Raw genomic sequence first — 9,715 nt, forward strand, 5'->3', positions numbered from 1 at the left:
TCCCCACTCACTGAGTCACCCTTGACTCATCACTCGGGACTATGGGGCCGACTTGAGTACCGACTCGCCGAGTTTGAAGAACAACTCGGCTAGCTCCAGAAAATTTTCATAGGACTCGCCGAGTTGTTCATCCAACTTGCCGAGTCTAAGACCATCTTCATAGAACTCGCCGAGTACCACTTTGGGACTCGCCGAGTTCCTCGACCCATTTCCCAAATAGGCCAGATCTGAGACATGCAATGCTTCAAAACCACAGATCTATGATCCTAGGGCATGTTTACCACGTAAAGTTGCAAACTTTATGTGCATGCATGGCCCAATGAGCTTAAACATGCAATTCGAAGCTCTTTAAGAGGTCCTACACTCAATAGGGACCTCAATCACCTCAACCACAGAGACTTTATGTTATTAGGATGTCCTAAAGGTCCAAATCCGAAGTCCTTGCAGAACATTAACCATAAACACATAGAGATTTAGGTTCTTAGGGCTTAAAACCTCTTTTTAGGGACAAGAAAGGGGGTTCAATGAACTAAAGATCAAGGTAGGAACTTTTCTACCTGAATAGAAGCCCTTCACAGAGTATATTCTGGATCTTCTTCCCTTCTTGCACTCTTCACCCTTCTCCTTCTTCTCCCAAGCTCCAAACCACCTTCAAAATGCTAAAAATCACCCACAAGGACACAAAGGTGGCTAGTGTTTCGTTCTACAGATCTCTGGGAGTGCTAGGGGTTGTGGAGGCTGGGTTAGATTGCTTAAATAGGGTGCAAAACCCGGGTTAGGGTTTTAGTCCATACAGGGCCTACTCGCCGAGTCCCACGACCCTACTCGCTGAGTAACCAGAGTTGAACCCGAGTCTAGACCTGCTTCTACTCGGCGAGTTAGTCCTTCAACTCGCCGAGTCCAAGGTTAAAATGCAATAATACATAAGGAGAGTTAATAATCAAGAATACATAGCAGGAACCAGGTGCTACATCTAGGCCACATAGTGGCGAGACACAGTTGCATGATTTGATTGGGTGTGTGCTTTTTGAGCGTTCAACGGTCCTTTTGTTGAGAAATTAATTTTTTTTAATTTACCGTATATATATATTTATATTTTTTTTTTACAAAATCCTCACTTAAATTCCCTATCATTTTACCATATTTTCTTAAAAAATTTTTTTTAAAATTTCTTCTTCCAAAAGGCCTGCCAACGAAACAACACCCACTAGAAACACCACAACCCCAATACATTCATCTGGTCAACCATTTTTTCATCTCCGCATTACCACTATGGCGGTATGTTGTCGTATTTTCCACAACGACCAATATAGCCACTACCATAAACACAACCACTATCACAACCCAACTCAAATTTTAATCCATTTGATTTTGTCTCAACTTGAGTTTGTTCAACAAACACAAGCACAACCACAACCACGAATGGTCGTTTCTAATTCTGAACCGGAATTCATTGAAGAAACTTAGCCCATTCAAGCAGCAACTAAAAGAAAAGAGAAGGTGCATGTTAAATGTTGGGAACCCCTAGAAGTGTTAGTGTTGGCACAATAATGAATTGATATTTCGGAATATGAGACGATTGGAAAAGATCAAAAGCACGACTGTTTTTGGATTCGGGTTTTACATAGGTTCCACAAAGGAATAAATCATGGAGACTATAGTTCAAAACATCAAATGTTTACGAAATGGGGGAAGATGAACAAGGAAGTCATGTTGTTTAATGATTTATATACAACATGAAACGTCAATGGAAAAGTGGAGAAAATGATAATGTGATTTTGCAGAAAGCGCCGAAAGTGTATCAAAAAGAAAACGTGAAGTCTTTCAAGTTTCTTGAAATTTGAAATTTTATGAAAGATAACAATAAATGGCGAAACAACAAAACATCAGAGGAGCATATCGAAACTGGTTCAAAAACACAGCAGAACATCTGAATCTGACCACACTACATCAGATGCTTGTGTGTCAATTCGATTTGAATGAAGATGAACCTGTTCCAGTTTCACTACCTTCCCGACCAATGGAAAGAGACAAAGCAAAAAACAAAAGCAAAGACAACGCGTGAGATTCAGATAGTCGAAAGAAATAGAGGCCGATATGAAGGATATAAAAAATAGAATGAACAAGATTTTGCAACTTGCTTCTGAAAGAGAGCTTCGGAAACAAAGGGACATCGACATGCGAATAGTAGCGGTGGACACGTCGAGTATAACCGGGGACGAGCTTCAAGTTATTTTGGTGATGAAGGAGGAAGTGAAAAAAACATTTGGCCAATCGTGGCTAATTTATAGTTTTTTTTTCTTCAAGTTTTTAATCATTTGAGGTGTTTTTTTTAAGTTGTAGGTTTTATGTTTCTAATTTGTTTTTCTAAATTTTTAGGTTTTTTTTAAGTTATGAAATGTATGATATTTTTATTTTTAATTAATGAAATATTATCCTTTTTATTGAAGCTGTAAAAAAAACAAACGGCACACCTTACAACATAAAAGTTTGGCTTTACGTCACCGAGTTCAGATCGTTGGTACTGTTGCTGCACTCCATTTTGAATGAACCCCAGATTACAACGCACATGGTTCTTTTGTGGCTGAGCTACCGTCACCAACGTTGATGCGATTTCGCCAGCCCTTAACTTTGCTTCCACTGGCGGAAAGGCCGGAAAGATAGGGGGAATTTCTCTGAAAGAAACACGGGACAATTACAGATGGGATGAGGATCGAGAGCAATTCTTAGGGCTGAGTTCAGGAGAAATTTGTATCGCGGGGAGGGAAATCAGTGTAAAATTGAGAGATATTGAAGACGCTTAGGTTGCGTTTAGTTACGGAAAAACAATTCTCATTTTCCGTTTTTTGTTTTCCCTTTTCAATTTTCGTTTTCCATTTTCATTTTTCATTGAAAAATTTAGAAAACGCGTTTAGTTAAACTTATTCATTTTTCATTTTCAGTTTTAGAAAATTAGAAAACGTGTTTAGATGTGTATTTTTCTATCGGTTTTTATTTTTTGAAAACGGTAGTGGTGGTAGGGTGTGGGTCGGGGCGGTGACGGTAGTGGGTCGACGACAGTGGTTGTGAGTGTGTGTTTGTGTGGGTGTGTGTGTTTGTGAGGGTGGGGGTGGGGGTAGGTGTGGGTTTGTGTGTGTGTGTGTGTGGGTTTGTGTGTCTGTGAGGGTGGGGGTGGTGGTAGGTGTGAGTTTGTGTGTGTGTGGGTGTGTGTTTGTGGGGGTGTGGGTGGGTATGTGTGTGAGTGTGTGTGTGGGTGCATTGGTGGGTATGTATGTGTGTGTGTGTTTATGGGTGGGTGTGTGTGTGGGTGGATATGTATGTGTATGTGTGTGTGTGTGTTTGTGGGTGGGTGTGTGTGTGGGTATGTATGTGTGTTTGTGTTTGTGGGTGGGTATGTATGTGTATGTGTGTGTGTGGGGGGGTAAGTATGTGTATGTGTGTGTGTGGGTATGTATGTGTGTGTGTGGGGGGGGGTGTGCGGGTGTGTGTGTGGGGGGGGGAGGGTGTTAAGGTGAGGGTAGGTAGAGGTGGATGGGGTGGGAGTGGATGTGTTTATATTTTAGAAAAATTTTGGAATTAGAAAAATGTGGAAAACAATGATTATCATTTTTCCAAAAATTTTCAACTTCTTTGTAATTTTAGAAAACGGAAAATTTTCATTTTCTGTGAAAAATTTAGAAAAATAGACGAACTAAACGCGTTTTCAAAATTCTCATTTTTCTTGGAAAACTTTTCCGGAAAACGGCCAATTTTTCCGCAACTAAACGCACCCTTACACTTCCCGTTCTCAGCATACTTATTTCTATTTTTTGAAGAACACTATAGTGAAAATCATTCTGGCGGAATCGTATCGCGGTATCACCACCTCCATTGATTCTTTATGCTGCCAATCTTCTTGGGACTCCATGATTTATTAATGTTAATTTGACTTTCCAATCTCTGTTTCTCATTCTAAACCTTCTTTATTTACTATACCACCACAAGGCCACAGCAGGAAAAAGAAAATCCTGATAATTTGTTTACCCTGTGTGTTATTATTTATCAATCGTCAATTGTGAAAGAACAGGAAGCTGCCAAGCATATTAGAGCTTCAAAAACAAATATAAAAAATTCAGTTGAACATGATTATATCATTTGGTTTTCTTCTGATAGTAAAGCTTTGATTTATTTAGAGTTTGAGTTTTTATTAGTTTTAGGTTTAATTTATAGGTTTTGGTTGAATTTGATTAGGATTTATTGAGGAAAGATATGAACATTTCAAGGGTTTTATTATGCTACTTGAACATTGAAATGAAAGAGATGAAGTTGATGAAGAACATAAAGGCAGAATGGTCATTTTTCATATATTTTACAGTCGTGCTGTTCAGGTTGACCTGTTCATAAAGGATCGATATTGCAAATAAATATCTTTTTGGATCTAAACCAAGAGCCACCCAATCATATCTGTAACTTAATTATTATTATTATAAAATATATAAGTCAACTCTTTTGCTTATGAATGAGGTTCAACACTTATTTGCATTATATTCCGTCAACCCTTTTGCTTTTGCAAATTTTCATCCTTTGAAATCAAAACCTTCAAAAAAAAAAAACTATCTTTCCCTTTTCCGAATTCCAATGGCTGAAATCGCTGTTACTGCCCTCATCACTGTGCTGTGTGAGAAGCTTCTCTCTGGTGACCTGATGAAGCTGGCTCGATCGGAAGGGATCGATTCTCAACTGAAAAAATGGAGGAAAAACCTGCCCCTGATCCAAGCCGTGCTTACTGATTCAAGCCAGAAGCATATAAAAGAGAGAGCTGTCCAACTGTGGGTGAACCATCTCCAGGATTTGGCTTACGATATAGAAGATGTACTCGATGATTTGGCCACCGAAGCTCTGCGACGCAAGTTGAATCAAGAAACTAGTGCCAACAGCAGCACTAGTAAGGTATTGAAATTTGTCCCAAATTGTTGTACTAATTTCACTCCTCACAACATTATGTATGGTTGGAACATTAGTTCTAAACTAGATGAGGTCACCACCAAATTGCATGACCTTGTTGACCAGAAAAATGATTTGGGTTTGAAGGTGAATGTTGAAAGGTCAAATATATTACATAGAAACGGTTGGAGCAAAATTCACTGGTTGATGAGTCCAAAATCATGGGCCGGGAAGGGGATAAAGAGGCATTGATGGGGAAGTTGTTGGGGGAAGAAGAATGTGATGAAAGTGTGAGCATAGTGTCAATAGTTGGTATGGGTGGAATAGGCAAAACCACTCTTGCCAAACTTTTATACAATGATGAGAAAGTGAAGGATCACTTTCAACTCAGAGCATGGGTTTGCGTTGCTGAAGAGTTGGATGTATCTAACATTAGTAAGGCTATTTTCCAAGCAGTAACTGGGAAAAATGAAGATTTTGCTAATCTTGATCTGCTTCATGTTGCCCTCAAAGAAAAACTTTCAAAGAAGAGGTTCTTACTTGTTTTAGACGATGTCTGGAATGAAGACTACAGTAAGTGGGAACTCCTCCAGAGCCCTCTTCTTGTAGGGGCACCTGGAAGTAGAGTTATTGTCACAACCAGGAGTATCAGGGTTGCATCAGTGATGGACTCGCAAGAAACTTACCCTCTAGGCGTTTTGTCAAATGAAGATGCACTGTCATGATTTGCTCAACATGCGCTAGGAGAAAAAAACTTTGACAAACATCCAACACTTAAGTTGTTTGGTGAAGGTATGGTTCAGAAATGTGGTAGATTGCCTTTGGCTTTGACAGCACTTGGGAGGGTCTTGAAGGGAAATCTAAATGACGATAAATGGGAGGAGTTGTTGAAGAGTGAGATATGGGATATTGATGATGGAAATAAGATTCTTCCGGCTCTAAAACTAAGCTACTATCATCTCCCTCCACATCTGAAGCAGTTGTTTGCATATTGCTCCTTAATTCCCAAGGACTATGTGTTTGACAAAAATAAATTAGTCCTATTGTGGGTGGCAGAAGGATTTTTCTCCCAATCAAAAGGAAACAAGTCAATGGAATATTTGGGTCATGAGTATTTTGATGAGCTAAAATCAAGGTCCTTTTTTCAACAATCAACGAACGAGTTAGGATATACGATGCATGACCTGATAAATGACTTGGCCACAAGTGTTGCAGGAGAGTTTTCCTTTAGATTGGATGGTGAGGTGGATGCATCTGATATGAATGAAGCTTTTGATAAGTTTCGTCACTTTTCACTTGTAGGTCCAAGATCTGGATCATACAGAAAGCTTAATGAATTACAAAGAGCTAAACACTTGCGAACTTTCTTAGTCATGTCAGATGGTTTGGAGAGCGACAGCTTTTTGGACAAGGTTCTTCTTGAACTACAATTCCTGAGGGTGCTAAGTGTCATGGGCTTGAATCACATGTCCCGAGGTAGTAAGATAATCACGAAGTTACCAGAATCCATTGGTAGTCTCAAGCATCTACGGTACCTTAATTTTTCTTATACTCTAATCACATGTGTGCCGGAACAAGTGAGTGACCTTTATAATCTACAGACCTTGTTGCTTCATTACTGTTATCAGTTATCTAGCTTGCCAGAAAGTGTTGCAAAGTTAATAAACCTGCGACATCTTGACGTAAGTAATACTCCGAATTTGAAGAAGATGCCCTTAGGGATCAGTCAGTTGACGAGCCTTCAAAGTCTACCCAAGGTCTTTATTGAAGAAGGTAACGGGTTCAAAGTATCTGACCTTAAGGGCCTATCGGATCTTCAAGGCCGGATTTCCATTATGGGTCTAGACAAAGTGATAAATCCAATAGAAGCAAAGGATGCCAACTTACATCAAAAGAAGGGTCTTGAAGTTCTGGAGATGAAATGGAGTTATAATGTGTTTGATGATTCTCGGAATGAGACGATTGAATATGAAGTGCTTAAAGAACTTAGACCTCCTCCTAAGTTAAAAAACCTCAAGATTTTGAATAACATGGGAATGAGATTTCCCAGTTGGGTCAGGGATCCCTCGTTTGATCGTTTAACAGAGATTACGTTATATGTTTGTAGAAGTACACATCTACCAACAATTGGATGTTTAAGGTCTCTTAAAAAATTGGTTGTTGAAAGGATGAGTGAGGTGAAGACCGTGGGTTTTGAGTTCCTTGCACCTATAAATTCTTTTCTTGGCATTGCATTTCCATCACTTGAAGTTCTGACATTTAAGGATATGGAAGGTTGGCAGAGATGGTCGATTGATAGTAGTGATGATCATGGAGCTCCTACATCATTTCCTTGTCTTCATGAGATCTCTATTAAATGTTGTCCTGAACTAGCTGAAGTGTCCATCGGACTGATACCTTCACTTCAGGTTTTACATATAGAAGAATGTTCTGAAGCAGTGTTAAGAAGCATGGTTGGTTTGTCCCCGTCACTTGTTAGTTTGAAAATGGTGAATGTTAAAGGACTTACTCAACTACATGGAAAAGATTTAGTGCATCTTGGGGCAGTTGAACATCTATATATTCATAGTTGTGATGAACTGAGATACTTGTGGGAACGAGAATCAGAGGCATGCAAGAGTCTTGTGAGTTTACAGAAGTTGGTAGTAATTCATTGTAAAAACTTGGTTTCATCAGCTGAGAAAGAGGACAATTTTGGGATGAGCATGGAATCTCTTAAATCTGTGATATTTTATAGATGTGAGACATTGGAGAGTTACAACTGTACACATACTGTTGAGAGGTTGCATATAGGTAGTTGTGATTCAATGACATCCTTGACCTTCTCAGCAATGCAGGAGCACCCATCCCCTCTTACTGAATCGATAGTTAGTGATTGTGATAACGTACAATTACAACCCAATCCCATTCCAGTCACAGGTTGTGGTTTTCTCCCCATGTCTTGCCTAACATCTCTTGAAATCAGATTTTGCAAGAATCTAAAGTCATTTCCTCATGAGCATTTTCAAAGTCTCACATCTTTGGAAGAACTGGAGATAAGTCAATGTCCAAGTATGGACTACTCCTTTCCTTGTGGGGTGTGGCCTCCTAATTTGACTAAACTCACAATAGGATGCTTAAATAAGCCCATGTCAGAGTGGGGCCTGCAGAATTTTCCTACCTCACTAGTTGATCTGTGGTTATTTGGTGAAAATTCAGGAGTGGTTTCATTTGCAGTGGCAGAGGATGTGAAGAATAATACTATTACTAATCCATCATCATCATCATCTTTTCTTCTTCCACCATCTCTTGTTTCTCTATCGCTCGTTGGTTTTACGGAAGTGGAATCATTTTCAGAGGTCTTACCACACCTCCCCTGCCTTAAAACACTTAGTATTCGGCATTGCCCAAAGCTTGGAGATCTTAAGACAATTTACGACCCATCAAATGTGACAATAGATGTGATCAGCTACAATAGGTATGTCGTCTAATTTACCATCATCCATGTCTCTTACATAAAACTGGTTAATTCATTTTGATTACATTATTATAATCATTGTTTCTTAACAAATGTGAAAGAGGGTTATACAACTTGTTTCCCTCTTTGGATTTTATAGGTATTACGTCCCATCTCTTATGATAAACATCACAAATTCTTTTAGTTTTTTTTTATTGATAAATGCAATATTACTTATTAAGTAAGATTTTCAATTTCCGTATATTTTTTATTTTTCAATAACTATCCCAAAGTATTAGTAACATTAATTTTGAGACTTGTTTGTTTTGGTTTGTTGATAATACTATTTTAATATTGAACTAACTATCAAAACTAGTACAAAAATAAGAAAAAACTATAAGTGCAGTATTTGAATAGTTTTCGGGTTTTGTAGAAAATTTACCATTAAGATGATATGTATATAGTTATTGGTTGTGACTGTATTATGTAATCTTCATTGCACCACATCTTTGTGTTTTTTTTGGTTGTCAGGTAGTTTTTGTTAATAATGGCTTCCAGTAAACTTGTGCATTGTTGAAAGAATTACTAGAAAACATTACGGAATTGTGTACGATTTTTGGACTTTAATACAGAGAATTTGGCCTTTTATTTGGACATCATATTTGGATAGTAAAACTTTTTCTATTTTGATAAAAATATGGTCAAACTCTGTATAGCATGATTAACTGTTTTTTTGTGTGGCTATCCTTTTCTTACTATATTGAGTTCATAATTTTTAGTATAATTGGTTATTAGTATAATAAGGATGATGTAAGTCTACATATCCTAAACTTTTGCAAATATTTTCCCAACTTCCTTGTTCACATTAGGGCTTAATGGGAGAGAGGCAAGTCAGCTAAATATGCTGCACCAGGATGGAGGTTGTGGAAGACATTCGATTCTAGAGACATTAAAGGATATGACAAAATTCCAAACAATTTCAGGACATTTGGAATGAACGGTGGATGAACAGTGTATTGATTCAATTAGGGTGTACTTTGATGCAGTAAATACCAAATATAGTTTTGTTTTAGTATTTTTGCTTGGATATTGGTTGTATATAGATTTATTTGAAATGTGTTGTATGAAAACAAGCAAATTGCTAGAAATAGCAACCTACTTTTCTTCTTTTGCCAAAATGGGCAATGTACCTTATTGTGATACCCGTGATAACAACATTTTTACAAGCTTTTACCAATTAGAGGAAAAGTTAATTTGGAGAACAGTAACTAATTACCAAGTTAATTATTTATTTATTTATTTATTACATGGCATTGCGAGTAGAATTACAAATCATCAAACACAAAGAATTTTTGA

General features: G+C 37.9%; 1 pseudogene; it reads left to right on the top strand.

Annotated features, from left to right (window-relative positions):
- Window positions 1-4,494: 4,494 nt before the first annotated feature.
- LOC145010146 (putative disease resistance RPP13-like protein 1) lies at window positions 4,495-8,393 on the top strand (annotated as a pseudogene).
- Window positions 8,394-9,715: the final 1,322 nt, after the last annotated feature.

The sequence above is a fragment of the Lactuca saligna genome, chromosome 1, assembly GCF_052625555.1.
Source record: "Lactuca saligna cultivar CGN05327 chromosome 1, ASM5262555v1, whole genome shotgun sequence".
Lineage (NCBI taxonomy): Eukaryota > Viridiplantae > Streptophyta > Magnoliopsida > Asterales > Asteraceae > Lactuca > Lactuca saligna.